General features: G+C 43.6%; 1 protein-coding gene and 2 long non-coding RNA genes across 7 annotated transcripts in view; 1 reads left to right on the plus strand and 2 right to left on the minus strand.

Annotated features, from left to right (window-relative positions):
• The window catches only part of HS6ST2 (heparan sulfate 6-O-sulfotransferase 2), a 283,140-nt gene that overhangs the window by 124,392 nt on the left and 135,702 nt on the right, over positions 1-23,046 (minus strand). The gene's annotated exons all lie outside the window — the stretch shown is intronic.
• The window catches only part of LOC309652042, a 496,156-nt gene that overhangs the window by 50,777 nt on the left and 422,333 nt on the right, over positions 1-23,046 (plus strand). The gene's annotated exons all lie outside the window — the stretch shown is intronic.
• Positions 5,496-23,046, minus strand: part of LOC309652046 — a 138,270-nt gene continuing 120,719 nt past the window's right edge. The window contains exons 2-3 of the long non-coding RNA XR_014258539.1: positions 13,964-14,958; positions 5,496-13,644 (exon numbers count right to left, since the gene is read on the minus strand). This is a non-coding gene — a long non-coding RNA (uncharacterized lncRNA). The remainder of the gene's footprint in view (positions 13,645-13,963; positions 14,959-23,046) is intronic.

The following is a 23,046-nucleotide window of genomic DNA, read 5'->3' on the forward strand; positions in this document are numbered from 1 at the left end:
TTCAGCTGCACAATCAAAAAAAGGAAAGAGTAGGTCTCCTGAGTTATGATTGTTATTAAAACTAAACTCCATCAGCACATTCTCAGGACTGCACCTGGGAAGCCAGATGCATGACGCTGCCCTTTCTCAGGGCTGCCCCTGGCTCCCAGGGACCTGAGTGCAAAGCCCAGACAGGGGTCATCACACATTTCAAATGCAAAGAATTCAGTACGTGGCCTGACCAAACAGGAGAGAAAGGGGGGACAAGCCCCCCCCCAGCTACTCTCCTCTGGAAACCCCTCCTCACCAAGGAGCTCTCCCTCCTTCTTGTGCGCCTGGAAAAGGAAGGTCAAGAAACCTTGGTGCCGTGGGATCCCACCTAGGAATACCATTATTTTCCATGCTGTCTCTTCTGGGATTCTCCCAAGGGCCAGCTTTGGTTCCTGAGCCATTTCTCACGGATTAATCAATCAGCAAGAAAGAAACACCCCTGCAAAACTGGCAGGCCTCCTGCAACACGTCTCCAGAGTAATTCCTGGGCCTGTACTCTAGTGGAAGTATGCCCCACCCCAGTCCCAATCTCACAGCAACTCTCTGGCCCCTCTGTTTTACAAAGGAAGAAATGGAGGTTCTATGGGGCTAGGTAACTTGCCCAGATCACACAGGGAAGAAATTCTCAAGCTCAGATTGATACCCAAGGCTGTTTGAAGCTGGAGCCAATGTTCTTATACATGAAACCGGATGGAGTCTCTGGCATGCATTTTCTAGCACTTCCCTCTGCTAACCCCCAAGTGGCAGGGCTGTTAAAGAACAGACACCAGATTCAGCCACTTATTCCAATGGGAATCACACCGCCTGGCTTTGAAGGATCTTCTTACAGAGATGCCCGTCGGAGATGAGATGGTACGCTCCGAGCTAGTGTCAGCACTACCTCCTCCTGGATCCCAGTTCCCCTCAAAACAAATCTTTCCACCAGAGTCAAGTCAGAAACCGGAAGAGCTCCAGTTGGTTCCACACTGTGCTTTCACTGATGTGGTCACCTGGGGGAATAAAGTGAAAGCAGTGTCTCTACCTCGGAACAGGGTAGAGAGACACTGAGGGGAAGCGGAGGGGTGGGGGAGAGGTCTGCGCCTATGACATTATGCCTTAAATGGATATTTGTCTTCTCTTATCAGTACTGATGTGAAAAGAGGGAAACGAGGCAAGAGAGTAAATAACAGGAAGGATGAAATCTACTCTGGTCTTGTCACCTTCTGGGACAAAGGGCAGGGTTTCCAGAGCTCTGGCTGAGGGGCAGACCCAGGCGCAGCTGCAGGGAAAGCTCTGGCTGGCTGGGCACAGAAGGCCGACCTCTCTTGGATAACACCCTGTTTCTGTGGCTTCGGCTTCTGACCACTGCCTGGCCTCTCTTTTTTTTTTTTTTTTTTTTTTTTTTTTTTAATTTATGGCTGTGTTGGGTCTTCGTTTCTGTGCGAGGGCTTCCTCTAGTTGTGGCAAGCGGGGGCCACTCTTCATTGCGGTGCGCGGGCCTCTCACTATCGCGGCCTCTCTTGTTGCGGAGCACAGGCTCCAGACGCGCAGGCTCAGTAGTTGTGGCTCACGGGCCCAGCCGCTCCGCGGCATGTGGGATCTTCCCAGACCAGGGCTCAAACCCGTGTCCCCTGCATTGGCAGGCAGATTCTTAACCACTGTGCCACCAGGGAAGCCCTGGCCTCTTCACAGGGCTGGAAAGCTGCAACTTTTGGAAGTGCCCACTAAGCTTTCTCTAAAGAAATTCCTTGTCAGAAGCCAAGGAGTGTAATACAGCTTACTCCGAGGAGAAGCCTGTTGGGGGGAAAGAGTACTATAGTTTTATTTATATACAAAAAAAAGAGAACGTAGGCCAAGAGGGCAGTATGTACAGTCTTCTCCCAGGAAACTAGTGCTAGAAATCTGTTTTGTATCTAGGCAGCTGGACAGGACTAGGGTGAGGCAAGTGAGGCACTCACCTTGGGTGTAAAATTTAAGGGGGCGTCAAAACACTCAGTAATCAAGATACTTTTTAGAGTAAATGTTTGTATTTTATAATAGTTTCAGATTTACAGAAAAATTGTGAGGACAGTACAGAAAGTTCCCCCATACCCCATACCCAGTTTCCCCTATTATTAACATACTGATTTAGTAAAGTACCTTTGCCACAATCAATGTTATTTATGAACTAAAGTCTATACTTTATTGAGATTTCCTTAATTTTCACTTCTTTCTGTTCCAGGATCCCACATTACATTTAGCTGTCCATCTTCTCAGGCTCCTCTAGGCAATGACAGTTTCTCCACCTTTCCTGGTATTTGATGACCTTGACAATTTTGAAGAGTACTGGTCACGTATTTTATGGGATACCATTCTACTGGACTTTTCTTGATATTTTCTCATGCTTAGACCAGGGCTCTGGATTACTGACAGGAAGACCACAGAGGTAAAGTGTCATTCTTATCACACCATATCAAGGGTATGTACTATCCACATGATTTATGACTATGACTGTTGGTGTTGGCCTTGATCACCTGGCTGAGATAGGGTTTGTCAAGTTCCTCCACTGGAAGGTTACTCTCCTTTCGCTTTCCACACTGTACTCTTTGGATGGAAGTCACTCTTCACAGCTCACACTTAAGGAGTGAAGAGTTAAGGGCAGCTCCTTAAGGGCAGAGTATTTATACAAATTATTTGGAATTATCCTGCACAAGAGATTTGTTTCTTCTTACCCATTTATTTAATCATTAATTTATATCAATATGGACTCTGATATTTATATTATACTTTGTGTTATACTCCAATACTACCTTCTTTTTTTTTTTCTCGGTTGCTTTTTTTTTCCGGCCGCACCATGCAGCTTGTGGGATCTTAGTTCCCCGGCCAGGGATTGAACCTGCACCCTTGGCAGTGGAAGTACGGAGTCCTAACCACTGGACTGCCAGGGAATTCCCAATACTACCTTATTTATTTTATTTCTCAATTTTTTCCAGCTTTGGCCATTGGTAGCTCTTTCAGCTGACTCCTGTGCTATACCCTCATCAATGTTTTGCTTTTTGGATTTTTTTGTTTGTTTTTTAGCACTTCTTTACTTTCTGGCACTACAGGATACTCCAGGCTCATCTTGTATATTTCTTGTCCCATTCCTAGAATCAGTCATTTCTCCAAGGAGCCTTGGTTACTTTTATTGGAGAATGCTATTAGCAACCAAGATATGAGCGCTACTTGGATAAATCATGTTTTAATGCAATATTCTAAAAAATCAAATCAATAAATTCTCGCCTGCAGTCTATCTGCCTGTTTTTGTAAACAAAGTTTAATTGGAACATGAGATGGCATTAGGGTGGGGCAAGAGAGGCAGGGGTGTGCAAGGGCAGAGCTGGAGACTGTCTTTATGTCCAAGTTTCACATTTGGTTCACCCTGGATTTCTCTGCATTTATTTTGAGTAAAACGTATCATCAAAATATTATTTATTCTGATTACCGAGATTTTTAGCACCCCCTTAAGTTTTGTACCCGAGGTGACTGCCTCACTCACCTCACCATAGTTTGGGCACTGCTAGGGAGCAGTCAGCAGTCGGGCTTAAGGTCAGTGACCCAGCTGAACTTGTGACTGCTTCCTAGGAAAGGGTGCTGCTTAAGGTCCACTGGGCATCGGAATCTCCAACGGAGCTGTGTATTAAAACTACAGGTTGCCAGACCTCAGCCCAGCCCTCCTAAATCATACTTTCTGGGAAAAGGTTCAGGAACCTGCCACTTTATTCATTTGCAATATTTAGATAATTTTATTATTTCTTAAAAATTCTAAAGTGCTTTACAATTTTCAAAAGTTCCACACACATGATTTCGTATAATCTCATAATAACCCTTTTTCCCCCATTCCTCTATTGCTCCTCCCTCCTTCCCTCTCCCCACTGGTAACCACTAGTTTGTTCTCTATATCTGTGAGTCTGTTTCTTTTTTGTTATATTCACTAGTTTGTTGTATTTTTTAGATTCCACATATAAGTAATATCATATAGTGTTTGTCTTTCTCTGTGTGACTTACTTCACTTAGCATAATGCCCTCCAAGTCCATTCATGTTGCTGCAAATGGCAGATTTTCATTCTTTTTTATGGCTGAGTAGTATTCCATTGTATATATGTGGCCACATCTTTATCCATTCCTCTGTTGATGGACACTTGGGTTGCTTCCATATCTTGGCTGTTATAAATAGTGCTGCAGTCAACATGGAGGAACCTGCCATTTTAACATGAAGGAGTCTGTGACATCTATCCAGTGTGACCCCAGGTCTGATGTTTGGGAACCACTAAGTAAAGCCATCTAATATGAGTCTGTGGATGGGAAGGTGGCATGAAAAAAGTATACTCTAAAGTTATCATGCTCTCCTTTGTGTTTGATGATGACATTTGTTTTATAATTTCAAATAATATTAATGGAGGGGGGGAGTGTATGTGCAACTCCAATTGAGATCCGGGTCTTTAAAGTGGTTGCACAGGGTTGATCCTGAGCATGTGTGTCTGGAGGGCCCAGAAGTTCCACTTTGGATGTGTGTCCGGTCCCCTAGCATCTTCTCTTCCGCTCTCACTTACTTATCAAGTTGGGAGCAGTGGCTATTCACGTTGGACTTAATCGGCCCACAGGTATTTGCTAACCTCTCTTGCTGACTCATTTGCCCCTTGAGCGCTCACTCCCCCTTCTCCCTCTTCCCTTTGGCCCCTCTCTTGGGCTCTGCACGCTCTCCATCTGGCTTTCCCTGTGGCTTCCGGCACGTCTCATTCTCTTTTCTCGAGGTTGCTCACACTCCTGGGTGTTCTCTTGCCTGGGCTTCCTCTATCCCTCTCCTTCTGTCTCTCCCAAAGCTCTCACGACCTTGTTCTCACGCATGATTATGAACTCACTTTCTTTCTCGCTCTCTCATGCTCTCTTTCTTCCTCCCCAGTCTCTCTCCATCTTGCTCTCCCATTCCCTTTTGTGTGTGTGTGTGTCTTTTGAGAGCCAAAGAGTCATTTCCCTAAACAAGCATAGTACCCCAGAGCAGAAGAACTAGGCCAGCTCCATGGGGAAAACAGGAAAAAATTTTTTCACCCACAGCGAGGAAAACGCCATTGGGTCCAAGGCTCTCAAGAATGATCTCAGGGAACTTCCCTGGTGGTGCAGTGGTTAAGAATCCGCCTGCCAACGCAGGGGACACGGGTTCGAGCCCTGGTCCAGGAAGATCCCACATGCCGCGGAGCAACTAAGCCCGTGCGCCACAACTACTGAGCCTGCGCTCTACAGCCCGCGAGCTGCAACTACTGAGCCCGCAAGCCGCAACTACTGAGCCCGTGGGCCGCAACTACTGAAGCCTGTGCACCTACAGCCTGTGCTCCACAACAAGAGAAGCCACTGCAACGAGAAGCCCGCGCACCACAACGAAGAGTAGCCCCCACTCGCCTCTACTAGAGGAAGCCCGCTCAAAGCCATGAAGACCCAACGCAGCCATAAATAAATAAATAAATAAATAAATAAATAAATAAATAATTTGATATATATATAAAAAGAGTGATCTCAGAAAACTCTTCAAACCCTTGGGGCAAAAGGTGCTGTTCGGCTATAGATGTGCAATCTAGCATCGTCTATTAAAGATAAAGCAGGCGGCCTCATTAGAAGCAATCCAAATTACTAAAGGGGAAAACCACTTCACAGGGAGGACCCCCTGGGAAGCCCTAACAGCTGGGGCTACTTGAGCCGAACTGTCTAACTCACCCTTAGGAACAGGAAGCTGAAGCTGAGGGAGGAAGTTGTTGTAACTCACCTCAAATGTGTTACCAGCAAAAGTTCCCACAGTCGAAAGCCAGCATCTCTGAGATGCAGCCAGCAGAGAGGCGAGCCTTCTGGAGAGTTGCTGGAGGATTTCAGAAACAAGCTTCAAGGATGGAGTTACTTTGATTTCTGGCACCAAGACAGGCTGGAAGGCTCACTTAATTGCCTCCGGAAACTTCTCTCTGGGCCACTCTCTGCCAGGGAGCAGGGAAGCATGGTTTGTGGCACTTGGGCAGATGCTGGGTCGTGTATGGGTGTGATCAGACTGCAGAATGGGGTGGAGGGAGTCCCAGGTGGAGGCTGGCCCACTGGGGACTCTGTGTGTGTGTGTGTGTGTGTGTGTGTGTGTATCTCTGTGTCTTTCTGTCTCTGTCTCTGTGTCTTTCTCTGTCTGCCTCTCCCTCTTCCCCCTTCCCCTCCATAAGTGAAAAGTTAGTTGAAGGCCCAGCTGAAGGAAGGGGTGATTTAGGCAATGCTCCGGTGTTTTTATGATACTTCTAAAAGTCTTTTTGAGACAAACACATGCCACAGGCCAAAATAAGACTTGGGCTGTTCAGAAACTTTCCCCTTTGTTTGAAATATCTGCCTTTTAAGAGAGATTTAACCATTTTGTTTGGGGCTCATTTATAGGACTCCATCTAACTGTAGCAACATAAAAAATCATTCAATTTCCAGAATGCAGTCTTTTTTCTATTAAGCTCTTTCCTCAAGGAACAGAAAGAACTAATTCAGTGGGAGCCACTGAATCTCCTGCCCTATGAATAGGAGGCAAAATTCATTCTTCCCAAAATGAACAAACATGAGAAAACAAAATACCCTTGAGCATGAAAACTTCAAAATTTTCTATTTATTAAAATGCAGAGATGGGTCTTCAAGAACACTTTTCAAATTTCAGCTCATGGATGAGGTTAAAACTCAAACTGTTAGAAACTAGTCCTACAATTTCACTTAATGTATTTTCAATAAAAAATAATGGCCACTTACTTAAAACTCTCTTAGTAAAATAGGAACCAGGAATAAACAGAAATGAATGAGAAGCTCTCCTTTGGGGTTACTCCTTTTCAATGTACCTCCTTGATACACCTTTGGTGAAAAATCAGATTATTCTCATCCTCCCCTCCATATGACTCCTGAGAGCAGTGTTTCAGAAGTTCAGTTCAAAGACCAATTACCTCGGAATCACTTGGAGTTACTTGCCCAAGAGTTGTTTCTCTGGTCTCACCGTGATTCTGATTCTACAAGAATGGGGCCCAGGAGTCTGAATTTTGAATGGGCACCCTGGGTGATTCTGATGCAGGCTAAAGTGTGAGGAGTTAGAGCAAGACCCAACAGACGAAGCACATTTAAGTTACAGAGCTCCCTTATGTGTCTAGCTACTTCTAGAATTAATATGAGAAACCCCATTCACCAGCCATCAGAGCAAAGTTGCCAAAATGTGTTAGTCTTCCCTACTCCCTTTCTGGTCTTATAAACTATGGCAAAGTTGCCCAAGGTAGGGAGATGGTTTCCTAGGAAGAGGCTGCTCTTATAAAAGATGCATAACTGTTCATCCATGGATGAATGGAATGAATGTATAAAGAAGGCGTGGTATATATACACAAGGGAATACTATTCTGCCATAAAAAAGAAGGAAACTGTGCCATGTGCAACAACATGGATGGACCTCGAGGGTATTATGCTAAGTGGAATAAGTCAGACAGGGAAAGACAAACACTGCATGATCTCGCTGACATGTGGAATCTTAAAAAAACAAGCTCATAGAAATAGAGATCAGAATTGTGCTTGCCAGAGGCAGCGTGTAGAGGGGAGGGGGGATTGGGTAAAGGTGGTCAAAAGGTACAAACTTCCAGTTGTAAGATAAAGAAGTTCTAGGGGTGGGGGAAGGGACAAAATTGGTGAAAGGGATTAAGAGGTACAAACTACGAGTTATAAGATAAATAAGTCAGAGGGATGTCATGTATAGCAAAGGGATTACTGTCACTATTTTATAATAATTTTGTATGGTGTGTAATCTATAAAAATATCGAATCACTATGTTGTACACTTGAGACCAATATAATATTGTAAGTCAACTATACTTCAATAAATTTTTTTTAAATATAAATGAGTTCTGGGATGTAATATACAGCATGATGACTATAATTAACCGTACTATATTGTATGTATGTTTGAAAGTTGCTGAGAGAGTAGATCTTAAAAGTTCTCATCCCAAGGGAAAAAAATTGTAACTATGCAAGGTGATGTATGTTAACTAGACTTACTGTGGTGATCATTTTGCTATATATACATATTTCAAATCATTGTGCTGCACACCTTAAACTTATACAATGTTAGATGTCAATTATATCTCGATCAAACTTTTTAAAAAGATTTTAAAAACTGATAGAGCAACCAAAAAGGCCTGACTAGAAGTCCTGAACCCCTCACAATCTGCCTGAACATTGACTACACCAAGAAGCTTGCCAAGCTTGGCTCCAAAGGGCGAGAGAAGCCTTTTCAGGGAGGCCCACAGCCCCACCAGACAAACTGGCCACCATACCAGGCCTTCACAGACACTTGCCAAATCGGAGAGTATTTTCACCAATGAGCCTTCTTAAGTGTTTGTCCTTTTTCCCACTTCTTACTTGAGTCCTGAGCTAACTGGAGCTTCTCTCTTTTGTCCTTTGCAGCTGACTCATCAGCCTTTTCCCTTCCTCACACAGCCTGGTGCAAGAAGCCTACGAACTGACCCGCTGCAAAGAAGTAGCCAATCAGGCTGCCCCTGAGTGCTGATGACCTGGGCCCCTCCAACCTGGGCGGTGGGAAGAAATCAGCAGCTGCAGAAACAAGCCGAGACTTCAAAGCGTTGCATTTTCCCTGAGGGTTATCTGGAACATGCCTCCCAAGACTAAAATTCCTCTCTTGGAATGTGGCAGGATGCAAAGTCAATGCAAAGACACTGACCTGATCACCTCCTTCCCCAGGCTCTCCCATAATTTGTGGACAGGGGCGTTAAAAATCCATCCCTCCCCTCACTCCAAGTTTCAAGCCCGTTTTCTCTTTCAGCCACAAGACAAAGAAAATAATGTGAAGTAGGACAGACGAGCATACAAGAGACGGTATTTGTGTTGGCCGGAAGGAATGAGAGTATATCTCTTCGGATTGTCCACTCTGCTCCCTGATAAGTCAGTCCTAGGCTATCACAGTCTCTTTCTTCTATTTAGGAATGCATTTCTGACTGATTTTTGGAAAACTCTTACTATCTACAATTCAGCTTCCTGAACTCCTCAGATTTCTGAAATGGCTGACAATCCGAAAGAAATCGATTTCAAAGCAAATAATTTGGCTGGTGGAGGGAGGGAGTGGGGGGTGATTGCTTAGTGGGTACAGGGTTTCCTTTTGGGGTGATAACAATATTTTGAACTAGATAGTGATCATTTCACAACGTTGTGAGTGTACTAAATGCCGCTGAATAGTACGCTTTAACGTGGTGAATTTTGTTGTGTAAATTTCACCTCAATTTTAAAAAGCAAATAATTCGGTGAGGAAGAAGCTTGTTCTGAGTCCTGAGCAGCAAAGAAACAGAATCAAGATGAAGCAAACTCCTGCAAAACAGCTAAGATCACAATGCTTGGTGATAACAGCCAAGATTTATCGATTACTCTGAGCTGAGCCATATGCTATATTATATGCCTTATTTTTATCGAATCTTCACACAATAATCCTACGAAGTAGGTTCCATTTATGATTCACTGAGGAAACTGAGGTTCAGAGGATTCAATGTTATGCTCAAGGTCACACAGCTAATGAGTAAAGACTTGGCTCCAACTTATGGCACGCCCTTCGCAGCTGACATCTCCTGAGGGAACATGTGACCCGTAGGTTTGCAGGAGGAAGAGAGTTCTCTGCCCACAGAAGTTCAGTTTCTTTACATGAAGACCTTGAGATGGCCGAGTTAGGAAGGCAGGAGCGCTGGCGACCAGAAGAGCAGTAACGTGGGCTGGGGTGGGATAGGGTGAGGAAGGAAGGAGAATATGCACTCAGAGTGAAGACAAGTTTTAGAAAGGAAAATGCATCTGTGTGTGTGTCTGTGCGTGTGTGTGTGTGGAAAGAGACAGCAGGAGTGTGAGACAGAATGAGAACTATTTGATTCAATAGAGGGGAACAGGCTTGGTAAATGCCCACCCTCCCACTCTGCTCTCAACACATATAACTCACTCACTCTTGAAACCTGGGCATCCCTCACTTGCTAAGTGTATTTGTCTGAGGGAAAAGGGAATTTGAGGCCCAGGCCAAAGGCACTGGCTTTTTAACAAGATGTTCCATATATAACCAATAAAAATAAAAGAATAATACTCTGATTACTAACAAGACTTGTAATGACTCCATTTGGGGTGATATGATTTGTATTCAGTTCAGCTTAACTAAAAAGAGAGCACTGTTTCCTGGGATAAGGTATGAGAAAAAAAGAGATCGCTTTCTATCTAAGACCCTTCCAACTTATTCAAGGAATAAAGAAAGAAATGACTTTTGCCTCTGTTTTGGAGCCGAGAAGCCTGCAGAGTCCTGGCTAGTTGACCCTAGAAACTTTCAGAAAGATGCAGGAAAAGAAGGAAAATTACTTTTTACCTGTCTGAGTGCAATTCACTAGATTAAAGCGCTCCACAGGGAAACTACATCTGTTCCCCTTGGTGCGGCCCCATCTGCAAACTCCCAGAGTGAAAAGAACTTGTGGCTCTCAGGGACTGAAAAGGGCCCTGGGAAATGAGTGCCCGGGAGTCAATAGGCCCGCTGCTGCTGTGGGAGGGGAGAGGCTGCCAATGGGATCCCACTGAGAGACAAACCCCAGGAGCGCCCTCCTGCAGGGGGCAAGCCAGCACCAGAGCATCCTGGGAAGCCAATCCTGGGAGTGGGCATGAAGTTCTTTGACCCTGAAAGTGTAGATCCCAAGCCCTCCCATTTCCCAGGCCAATCATCCTCTCACCAGCATCTCTACTTCCCCATGGGCAGAGGCAGATAATGAAGTGCCTGCTCTAGCTCATGCTGCTGCTTTAAAAAGGGAGTTTTTTTGTAATTGGCCCATGTGAGGAAAGTTATTGCATCTTCTGAACCATTAGGTCCCAAATGGCAATACCGAAGCACAATGGCTACAGTCACTGCCTTTGGAGACAGTATGTTCATAGCCATTTCCTGCAGAATGACCGAAAGGGGAGACCGAAATGGCAGAGGGATGAGTGCACTGGCTTTATGAAAGGCAGGTCTGAATCCTCTGCAAAAACTCCATTAAAGATATCACTCCTTATACGACATATGAGTCCACATGGTAATTCCACCTCACCTTAATTTCCCCATCTGTACAATGGGGGTCATTATACACACATCGTGGGCATATTGGTGAGGACTCAATGGGATAATGAATGCAAAGTGCTTAGCCCAGGGACTGGCACATGGTGAGCTCTCAAGGAGTATTAACTACTATTGATATAAAATGATAATTTATCATTACTCTTCAGTGTTTTAAAGAAGCTTGTCTCTCCTGAAGAACAGGCAGAACTCCATTTATCAGATGAGTACTAAAGAACCCATCACATTCCACTTACTGTCTTTGCTAGAATTCAAAGGCAAACTGAATGCTCCACGGATCCTTCTAGTGCCCCTGGATTTTGAGCTCCTTGAGGACAGGGCCTGTGTTTGACTCAGCTCTGCATTTTTAGTGGCAGCCCCAGGACCCAGTGCACGGGGCTTAATAAATGTTTGAAATGACTTCCATCCCAAGTTCTTGACGGAAACCACTTTTACCTCCTCTTCTCCCTTGCCTTTCTTCTACAAGGTTTCAGATCTCTTTCTAAGTTTCAATTACTTAATAGTTCTTATTGGGAGTCCCTTCGGGTCCTTTTTAGAAGTAAGTGGGGAATAAATAATACTAAATCTGAGATATTTCTCTATAATAACCCTACACATGTCATCTAAAAGGGTGTCCAAAGAGGAGTGATAATATTTCTGTGGATCCAGAGGGAAAGGACGGCGAGGTCAGGGAGAAGGGCTAGAGTGGCAGAGGCCAGAAAGAACCCAGAAATGGGCCTGTGGGCATACTGGTCTATACTGACATGATGTTAGCTCCTAGCAGCTCTTGCCAGAAGACTGACTTAGAATAGCGTTTCCCCTTGGGCCTCTGTTGCTAACATAGTCCAGGAAATAAAACCCACTCCTATGCTTCCTAGTCTTCACCTTTTTGGAAAAGGTAGGTGACAGGGAGTTGCCGGCAGCATTAGCATCATGGTTAAGAACGTAGAGTCTGAAGCCAAACGGACTGGGTTTGAGTCTTAGCTCTGTCACTTACGATCATGTCACCCTGAGCAAGTTTCTTAACCTCTCTGAGCTTCATTTTCCTCTTCTGTGAAATGAGGATTACAATAATAACATTGTCCTTATTAGGTTGCTGTGAAGATTAAATGAGAATTACATAAAGTCCCTGGGCCACTGCAAGAGCTCAATAAATGTGAGCTGCTATGATTACTTGACCTGCAGACATTAGCTCTAGGCTTGGATAACTGAACAGCCCAAAATAGTAGAAAGAACCCTGGGATTAGGAGCCATGGGTTCAAGCCTTGAAGAGTGGGCTGTGGGGCTAATTCCTCATTTGTAACATGCTAAAGGCATAAGTTCTATCCATGTCCCATGATTAAAGTTTTAAGAATCGAATGAGCTAATGAATGTGAAAGTACTTGGTGAAATGCAAGCATTCCGTGCAAATGTAAGTGATATTCACTGGGCATTCCCAGAGAGAGGGAAACATTACATTTAGCTCATAAATACTTGGGATATAACCCTTCTGGGGCGTTCCTGCTATCATGCTGGGGTGCAGAGAAGCAGCACACAGTTCAGACCCCACATGCCCTCTCTGTAAGGAGCTGTGCTCTGCTCTCAAATCTCTCCAGGTCCCCCCCTGTACAGAAGCTTTTAGATGGGCCTGCCATTGTTCAAGGTTCTTGCCACCAAGGCCTCGGTGTAGAAATCATCTTTCAGCTGTGACACATCTAATCTTGCTCACTGTGACCATGCTAGGGACATGACAGTGTGACTGAGGGTTTGAAGCTGACTGTCACAGCTAATGGCTCAGCCCACAAGACTTGGAAGCTGCCTGTGTCACCGCTTGTCCAGTTGGCAGATGAAGTGGTGTGAAGAGCTCTCATCCATCACCAAAGAGAGAGCGATCTCTCCTGATAGAGATAAAACAATCAATGTGTTTGGATTTCAATCAGAGAGTATATGTTTTCTCGGAATAGGTCTTAATCAGGGTGTGCCCTGCCAGATAGCATGTTGGCGTGCAATGTCAGCAATGCAGGAACAAATGTCACTCGGAATACCAAAATAGATCTAATGGGAGAAACATACTTCAGCATATATCCGTGCTTCCCTCCTTCTAGACTCTGTGAGACAATTCTTACAGCATGGTTACCTGACTCATTAGACTGCTATTATTTCAACATGAGGAAAGAATGGATTTTCCCAAAAAAGGAATAGCACAATTCTATTTCTGGGAGAATCTTTTGTATTCAAAGCTAAAAAGGACCTAAAGATCTGCCAATCCAGTTTGCCTCTTTTCTAAAAGGAACTGAGGCCACAGGAGGGCAAGTGACATGCCCAAGGTCACACAGCTGGTCAATGGCAGAGTTAGAGTTTGAACCCAAGAAATACTAACCATTTGGGAATGGGACGTAATGCAGGAAACCAACCACGAAAGGCATTTAAACAATCACTGATATTCTTGGAGAAACAGTGAAAGAATAATGGTGTGTGTTCTCTGCTTCGTAATCTAGATGATGGCTAAAATCCCTTCAGCGTTGGCAGTCCAAGAGACTATGATGTGGGCTTCCCTGGTGGCACAGTGGTTGGGAGTCCGCCTGCCAATGCAGGGGACACGGGTTCGAGCACTGGTCTGGGAAGATCCCACATGCCACGGAGCGGCTAGGCCCGTGAGCCACAACTACTGAGCCTGCGTGTCTGGAGCCTGTGCTCCGCAACAAGAGAGGCCGCGATAATGAGAGGCCTGCGCACCGCGATGAAGAGTGGCCCCCGCTCTCCGCAACCGGAGAAAGCCCTCGCACAGAAACGAAGACCCAACACAGCCAAAATAAATAAATAAATAAATAAATAACTTTATTTAAAAAAAAAGAGACTATGATGTGACATTTGCGTTACATCTCTCAGGGACCAAATCCCTGTTCTGTGAAGTGGAGGATCTGGGGGCACACACTGTCTACAAACTCTCAAGCAGCCAGTTGAAAAGTAGAAAATTCAACCAGTCTCCTGTTTCATGAGTCCTGAAGGGAACCATCCCTCCTGATCTGTCTGTTGGGTGCCCATGCAGAAATTCCCCCCAGGCCAAGCTGTGTCTCCCCTGCCCACCAAATTAATGGACACCCACTTACAGGGATGGGCTTTTCCTTCCTTCAAGAACCAAAGGTGACTGTATGCAGTATCTTGGGATAAACCAGAATGGAAAATAATATTTTAAAGATTGTATATATTGTATAATTGAGTCACTTTGCTGTACAGCAGAAATTAACACAACATTGTAAATCAACTATACTTCAATTAAAAATTAAATTAAGAAATTAAAGAACCAAAAGTGAAATTTCAGGAAATGTCCTCCCTCTGACTATGATTTTTTAAAAAGGACTGCAGGTGTTGGTGTGGTTTTCATGGTGGTCCTCCCAAGTGCACTTCTTGTGGACATTTCCACCCAATTGTACTGCAGAAGGAACAAGCCAGAGAAGACCCACCATCTCCTAATTTTATTCTGTAACCTCTCACTTGCTCAGGCCTGGGAGAGTAAAGAGATTCTAGTCTGGTGTATTTCAGTTCTGGGTTTTCTCACTTCAAGAATTTCAGGTCAATATAGCAAATATATTTTCGAGTCCTGCTGAGTACCAAGCACTGTGTATCGGAGCTGTGGCTGCGTGAAGTGGGAGTGGGGTGCAGGGTGGTACACCTCCTCGGTCCTAAAGGAGGTTGCAGGCTAGGGAGAGAGAGGTGCAAACTACTTTTTTTTTTTTTTTTGCATCTTTATTGGAGTACAATCGCTTTACAATGGTGTGTTAGTTTCTGCTGTATAACAAAGTGAATCAGCTATACGTATACATACATCCCCATATACCCTCCCTCTTGCATCTCCCTCCCACCCTCCGTATCCCACCCCTCTAGGTGGTCACAAAGCACCGAGCTGATCTCCCTGTGCTATGCGGTTGCTTCCCACTAGCTATCTATTTTACGTTTGGTAGTGTATATATGTCCATGCTACTCTCTCACTTCGTCCCAGCTTACCCGTCCCCCTCCCTGTGTCCTCAAGTCCATTCTCTACATCTGCGTCTTTATTCCTGTCCTGCCCCTAGGTTCATCAGAACCATTTTTCTTTAGATTCCATATATATGTGTTAGCACACAGTATTTGTTTTTCTCTCTCTGACTTACTTCACTCTGTAGGACAGGCTCTAGGTCCATCCACCTCACTACAAATAACTCAGTTTCGTTTCTTTTTATGGCTGAGTAATATTCCATTGTATCTATGTGCCACATCTTCTTTATCCATTCATCTGTGGATGGACACTTAGATTGCCTCCATGTGCTGGCTATTGTAAATAGTGCTGCAATGAACATTGTGGTACATGGTTCTTTTTGAATTACGGTTTTCTCAGGGAATATGCCCAGTAGTGGGATTGCTGGGTCGTATGGTAGTTCTATTTTTAGTTTTTTAAGGAACCTCCATACTGTTCTCCATAGTGGCTGTATCAATTTACATTCCCACCAACAGTGCAAGAGGGTTCCCTTTTCTCCACACCCTCTCCAGCATTTATTGTTTGTAGATTTTTTGATGATGGCCATTCTGACCGGTGTGAGGTGATACCTCATTGTAGTTTTGATTTGCATTTCTCTAATGATCAGTGATGTTGAGCATCCTTTCATGTGTTTGTTGGCCATCTGTATATCTTCTTTGGAGAAATGTCTATTTAGGTCTTCTGCCCATTTTTGGATTGGGTTGTTTGTTTTTTTTTTTTGATATTGAGCTGCATGAGTTGCTTGTATATTTTGGAGATTAATCCTTTGTCAGTTGCTTCATTTGCGAATATTTTCTCTCATTCTGAGGGTTGCCTTTTCGTCTTGTTTATGGTTTCCTTTGCTGTGCAAAAGCTTTTAAGTTTCATTAGGTCCCATTTGTTTATTTTTGTTTTTATTTCCATTTCTCTAGGAGGTGGGGCAAAAAGGATCTTGCTGTGATTTATGTCATACAGTGTTCTGCCTATGTTTTCCTCTAAGAGTTTTATAGTGTCTGGCCTTACATTTAGGTCTTTAATCCATTTTGAGTTTATTTTTGTGTACGGTGTTAGGGAGTGTTCTAATTTCATTCTTTTACAGGTAGCTAGGTATTGTTATTCCCTTTTTAAAGTCAAGGATATCAAAGCTCGAGATTTCCAGCTTAATCAGTGACATAGCCTGGATTTGAAGCCAGGCAGTCTGGCTCTAAAGCCAAGCAGTTTTCTAAAAGTTTGGTCTACAAACCTTAGAATCACTTGGGGGAATTCCCTGGTGTTCCAGTGGTTAGGACTCCAAGCTTTCACTGCCCAGGGTGTGGGTTCAACCCCTGGTCGAGGAACTAAGATACTGCAAGATGCCTAGCATGGCAAAAAAAAAACCAGAATCACTGAATCACTTTAGGAGCATGTTAAAAGCACAGATCCTGAGGCCCAGGCCAGACTCAGGAACCAGAATCCTATTTGTGGGGCCCAGGAATTGGTATTTTAAACACAAGTAAAATGAATGCAACTGAAGTTTGCAAGCTACTGCAGTATAGTGTTCATTTGCACCAAGAAAGCTGGAATGTTACTACAAAACACATCAACAGTAGTCAATATTATGGGTAAATGAATTTTTTCATCATTAATTTACTAAGTCATGTAGATTTTACCCTGATATGGTTGATAACATATCTAAGAAAGGTAGACTATAAGGCTGGCCACCTGGGATTTGAGGGGAAGAAGGAGTGATGAAAAGATGGCAGACACTGGAGAGGGAAGCAAATTGGGTTGCAAAGACAATGGCTATGGAGGATGGTGTCGGAAACTGGAATGCTGGGGCCTCGGCGGTCTAATCCTGGCCCTGCCGCTAAGTAGGTCACTTGACCCAGAGCAAAAACGCTCAGCTTCTCTAGGACTCACTCCCCTCTTGGAAAAGAACAGTACATAGTGTACGTAGCCCAGCAAACTAGAGCACTGTAACAATCAAATAATAGTGACGTAGCAAGTATGCCAATGAACACTGTAGCAATGACACCCTAGGATTAGAAGCTAATCACTTGGGGCACTTGTCTGATTCAGTAGGACTGGAGTGGGGCCTTGGACTCTGCATTTCTCATAAGGTCTCACATGATACCCATGTGGTTGGTCAACAGACCACACTTTGAGTGGTAAGGGTCTAACCCATTCTATCATGAAAACATTGACCTTAATGGGCTATAGGAACACCTTTTTATCCATACTGGCAGGAAAATGAGCAGCTCTAAGCCAGAAAACATTCTGTGGTGCTATGGTTTCTATGTACATATCACCAATTATCACATAAATTTAATACAATGAAATGCACTCAGTTCTAAAATGATACCGCGTGTAATGAAGGCTTGCTTCCGTACTTCAGAAGACACCTTTATTGGGCACTTGTTATGTTCCGCTGACTAGGTGAAGTGCTTTCACATGGATTATCACATTTCATTCGCTCAATAACACTAGGAATGTGGCCTCTCTCAAAGAGCGCTCCAGTGGAGCTAATTGCTCCAGGAGACTTCAAGATGGCCGAGAACTTGTGTCTCAAGGGGCAACGATGCCACTGCTACTGGCAGCTGCCACTCTTCCCAACTGCCCTTTAACGAGCCTCCATGCCAGGTATGGCGCTCTGTGCTTTGCATGCCTAATATCTTTACTTTTTTTTTTTAAATAAATTTATTTATTTATTTATTTAGGCTGCTTTGGGTCTTCGTTGCTGTGCACGGGCTTTCTTTAGTTGTGGCGAGCAGGGGCTACTCTTCATTGTGGTGCGCGGGCTTCTCATTGCGGTGGCTTCTATTGTTATGGAGCACGGCCTCTAGGCACCCGGACTTTAGTAGTTATGGCACACGGGCTCAGTAGTTGTGGCTCGCGGGCTCTAGAGCGCAGGCTCAGTAGTTGTGGCGCATGGGCTTAGTTGCTCCGCGGCATGTGGGATCTTCCCGGACCAGGGCTCAAACCCGTGTCCCCTGCATTGGCAGGCGGATTCTTAACCACTGCGCCACCAGGGAAGTCCCTGCATGCCTAATTTCAGTTACTCTTCATTGCTCTCCTTTTATTCTCACGTTTCAAATGATGAAAAAAAACCACAGAGAGAGGTTAAGCAACTTGCCCAACATTATATAGTTATTAAGCAGGAGAACCGGGATTCAAAACTACTCCTGAATGGAATGCAAAGCCTTTTTTTAAAAAACCATGATGTTATGGTGTTTCCACTTAGTGAGTGGACCCAGCCAGGCTGTCCTGAAGATGAAACATCGTCCTCCTTATCCAGGACGCTTTGGTAATGACCCAAGCATCCATGTCTACAAGTGGGCTCCACGGGGTCAACCCTCAAGGTGAGTGGGACCTGCCTGGTAAAAGAGATACCAAATACTTTATCACACCCACCATACCCATGGAACTTAGATTCTAGTTTGAGGACATAAATAATTTTTCAAATATAAGGAACATGGACTGATAAGTTCCATAAGGAAAAGAAAAACAAGTCCTTACTATCCTAATCCTCACCAAACATTTTGGGAAGTAAGTATTACTAACTCCCATTTGACAGATGAGGCAAATGAGGATCAGAGACCTTCACTTGTCCGACAACTGAGCTGAGCTATGCACACGCAGGACTCTGCCACCAAAGCTGGCACTCTTTCCACTGGAGTACACTGGCCGTCGGGAACTAGCCACAGCACTTTAGCTTAATTATCACAGTCAACGTCTCATTTCTCCCCCTTTCATTAGGCTTGTCCATTGGTGTGACTTTGGTTTTTCGTGGATCTTCTTTCTAGACCATTCTAAGTATTCTTTCTCAGAAGAAATGTCTGCACACATAAATCCAAGCCGTGGGCTTCTCCTAAGTGCTGCTTAATATTTTATTTTTTCATCAAAATTCTAGGCATAAGCAACATTCAAATTTGCTTCTTTTATGTGATGTGATTAAAAGTCCTGAATAGTGTCTGTATGAATCATCAGCCCCCGTGAAAGCTTTTCTGTAATAGCATTTCCCCCTTTGAATAATGTGCTGATCCATTGATTAAATCAGTTCCAAAGGTTGAATCAGTGAGGTAAAATTGGCAGGCAGAAAGGTAATACCAGACACTAATTCTCCTTCCTCAGGGTGAGCTCTATAAATGTGTAGCAACAGAATAGCTTTGCAATCTTCAGGGAAGTCTATGGTGCTGAAATGAAACCCAGCAGACAAAAGAATATCTTTTCCCAAGCACAAATTACCCTGAGCTTTATGAGCAACAGGTAAACAAGTAACTTTTGAAAGTGGGAAGACAATCATATATTCCATTCAACAAAGGTTTTATTTCACAAAGGCCTGCAGCATTAGTACTTCAGAGCAACAGTTAATTTGCCGTCATTCTTCTTCAACCTGGGGCACTGAATATATCGGCTTCAGGAGGGGAGAAGCCAGCACACATCACTGAAATAGACCAGCTTCCAACCCATAAGAAGATAGTGTCTCAGGGGAAAAAGCATATGCATCAACTGCATTTCAAAGACATCCACTGCGGCTGTTCCAGCCACTGACTTCTTCGCCAGACACTTAGAGCTCTTGAATACCCTGTCTCATTTCAAGCTACAAAAGCTATTTTTTAGTGATGGCACAAGAGAAAAATATCACCTGCTCCTCAAAAGCTTTGGCCTTGATAGACAATTCCAGGCAAGCCACAGGCACGCCCTCACGATTCCACAGAGACAAAATGCCCTCCAGGTGCCCTGAATGAGGTGAGTACAAAGGAGGAGAGGTGAGTGGGGCAGAACTTGCACCAAGAGCTGAGAGGAGCAGAACTGAGAGCCCACACTATCTTCAGCAATATGTGCCCAGACTCACCTTTGCTGGGATGAGAGTGCCTATCCTTCTATTGCTCTTTTATGACTGTTACAACTCACTTATGATAGATTTCCTCTTCTCCAAAAGGGTTGTCAATATCATCATCACTTCTTAACTTGATGCTGGCATAGTACTAAGTGTTTTGCATTCATTATTTCATTTAATCTCCATAAAGTCCTTGGAAGATAGGAGAAATCATTACTAAAGCAGTGGTAGTTCCATTTCCTGAGAGCTACTGTGTTACGTGCCCGGTACTGCGCTAAGCACTTGACACGCGTGGTCTCATTTCCTTTTTACACTAGGTTTATCACTAACCACGTTCTTCAGATGAGGAAACTGAAGACCAGACACACTCTGTAACCTCCCCAAGGTCACTGCTAAGATAAGTAGCAGAATCAGAACTAAAGCCCAGGTCTTTCAGATTCCGATGCCCACACTTTTCCTTGCAACTGGATTTTGGTCTCTTTGAGGGCAAGAACGGTGCCACTCCGTATCACTCACAGCACGTAACTCAGGCTCTCACACATAACTGAGAATCAATCAATATTTGGACTGCTTTTCTGAGCTTATGTCAACACCATTTCTCCAGCTCACTCTTAGCTCTGTAAAGATAATTCATAAACATATAAATAAACATCCTGCACCACTGCCTCTTCTTGGCCCCAAATCACAATGGTACTAACCTGAGAGAGCTCTCCCAAGTGTTCTTCAATTCTCCTAAACTAACTGCCTTTCCTCCAGGTGCAGGGTGGTCATTCTGACTCTCCCTGCAGGCAGAGGGATGGATTAAGTCTTTCACTTCCTTGAGTCTGCCATTTTGATATTCCCTTTTTAACTGCATTTGAGAAATACTCGTACACTAGGTGCTTAAATTGGTAGAGCTTTTTCTAGAGGACAGTTTGGCTAATATAACAAAAGCCACAGAAATGTGTATACCTTTTGACATAATGTTCAAACATAATTGTAAAAGCAAGACATATGAAAATATCTTAAATGACCAACAATAGAGAAATAGTTAATTATGGTAGACATATTATGCAGCCATTAAAAATATTATTTCCCAAGAATGTATAATGACTAGTAAGTGGTCATAGTATGATGTTTAGCGAATAAGATGGTCCTGGAGTTTAGAGTCTGAGGGGAGACAGATATTATACCAATAACTATAAACGTAATTATTATGAAGAAAATCAGGAGCGTGTGTATGTACAATTTACATCCTAACACACTGCATGGCATATAGTAGGTGTTCAGTAAATATCTGTTGAGTGAAATAAAGAATGAATGAATGAACACAAGTAAATGAACATCATAAGGAAGCAGGTCAAAGTGGTGCTCTCTGGCTCGTGAGACAGCAGGTGATTTTTAATTTTCCTTCTGTATATTTTCTGGGCTTTGAAATTTGTTTTCTAACGTGTGACTTCTAATACCTAAAAAAAATATCTTCCTGAAGAGATATTGCCTATAAAGAAGGGGTAGGGGGGCTTCCCTGGTGGCGCAGTGGTTGAGAATCTGCCTGCCAGTGCAGGGGACACGGGTTCAAGCCCTGGTCTGGGAAGATCCCACATGCCGCGGAGCAACTAAGCCCGTGAGCCACAACTACTGAGCCTGCGCCTCTGGAGCCTGTGCTCCGCAACAAGAGAGGCCGCGACAGTGAGAGGCCCGCGCACCGCGATGAAGAGTGGCCCCCGCTTGCCGCAACTAGAGAAAGCCCTCGCACAGAAACGAAGACCCAACACAGCCATAAATAAATAAATAAATAAATATTTAAAAAAAAGAAGGGGTAGGAACCAAACCTCTTCATGTGAAGGGAAAAGACGAGTGAGAAATCTAATAACTATCTGGAGGACCTGGGGGTATTCTTCACCTCAGAAGTTTTTTCCACAGAATGACGAGAAGCAGCTGTTGAAACCCCTTCTTTGTGCCCTGCATATAACTTTAGAAAGGGAGACAACTTTTAATTCTTCAGTTAGTCCCCAAAGAAGGAAATGGGAAGCAGATCACAAAAAATGGGCTTCTTGTCCTTAAATGAAGGACTAGATCCCAAAGTCTAAGTTGACTGCTTGGGCTTGGGTCCCTTGGAACCCTACTCACACTGGAAGCCTTTGGCATGTAAAACTGGCAAGGCCTTGGGGAAAATACTGTCACCAAATCATCTTTGAAGTGGATTTTACAATGAGACTTCAAGATATTTTATTTGTCTAAAAATAAAGTTTGGGGTGAGTTCACAATTTGTAATTTATGAGAGCCTTTGGCATATATTTGACATCTTCATTTTGATCTCTTCTTTGATGTGATATATCAATTGATTTTCTTTTCCCCATCATTGTTCTTGGATTTGTACAACAGGCACTTTATTTTCAGAAAAGCGATTAGCATGGAATGTGACTTATGGTGTCCTAAACTATGTGCTCTATACATGGTAAATGGTTGTAATTACTATAAGATGAAAGTCATATAGTGGATACATTCTTAGAATTATTATAAAGAAATGGCACGGTCATGGTCTCAAATCAAATTAAAGAGGCATAAAATTCAATTTCATTTTCTCAAGATCTGTGTAAATGTTGAGCACATACAAAATGTGGTTTCAAATGTAACACACTGGCACAGAAGCAGTTTCTGCACAGACGTTGTCAAATGACATATTTCTAGAATTTTCCATGCTATCTCAAGGCCCAGAGCGTGTTTTCTTATGATGGTCACACCCTGAACCAGAAAAGTGCTAAACTCTGGTTTAGCAGATCCCCAATCTCTCTTTCTCATTAACCCTATGAGGAACTCAAACAACACCACCTCAAACTAAAAATGCTAACACAACATTGTAAACTATACTCAAAACAAAAAACAAACAAAAAAAAACCCTAAAGATGCAAGATGTAAAATATTGTACTGGCACATTTTTGTGGCCATTTCTGATGCAAAGGAACAACACTTTAAGCTTTTCACACTTGTATTCCATAAGTATATTTATACCATACATTTATAATTACAAAAGTCAACTATAACCCACAAGGATGGCTATCCTAAAACGACAAGCAATAACAAGTATTGGCAAAAATGTAGAGAAGCAGGAACCCTTGAGCACAGTTGGTGGGAATGTAAAATGTTGCAGACACTTTGG

Source organism: Balaenoptera physalus (assembly GCF_965194825.1).
Source record: "Balaenoptera physalus genome assembly, chromosome: X".
NCBI lineage: Eukaryota > Metazoa > Chordata > Mammalia > Artiodactyla > Balaenopteridae > Balaenoptera > Balaenoptera physalus.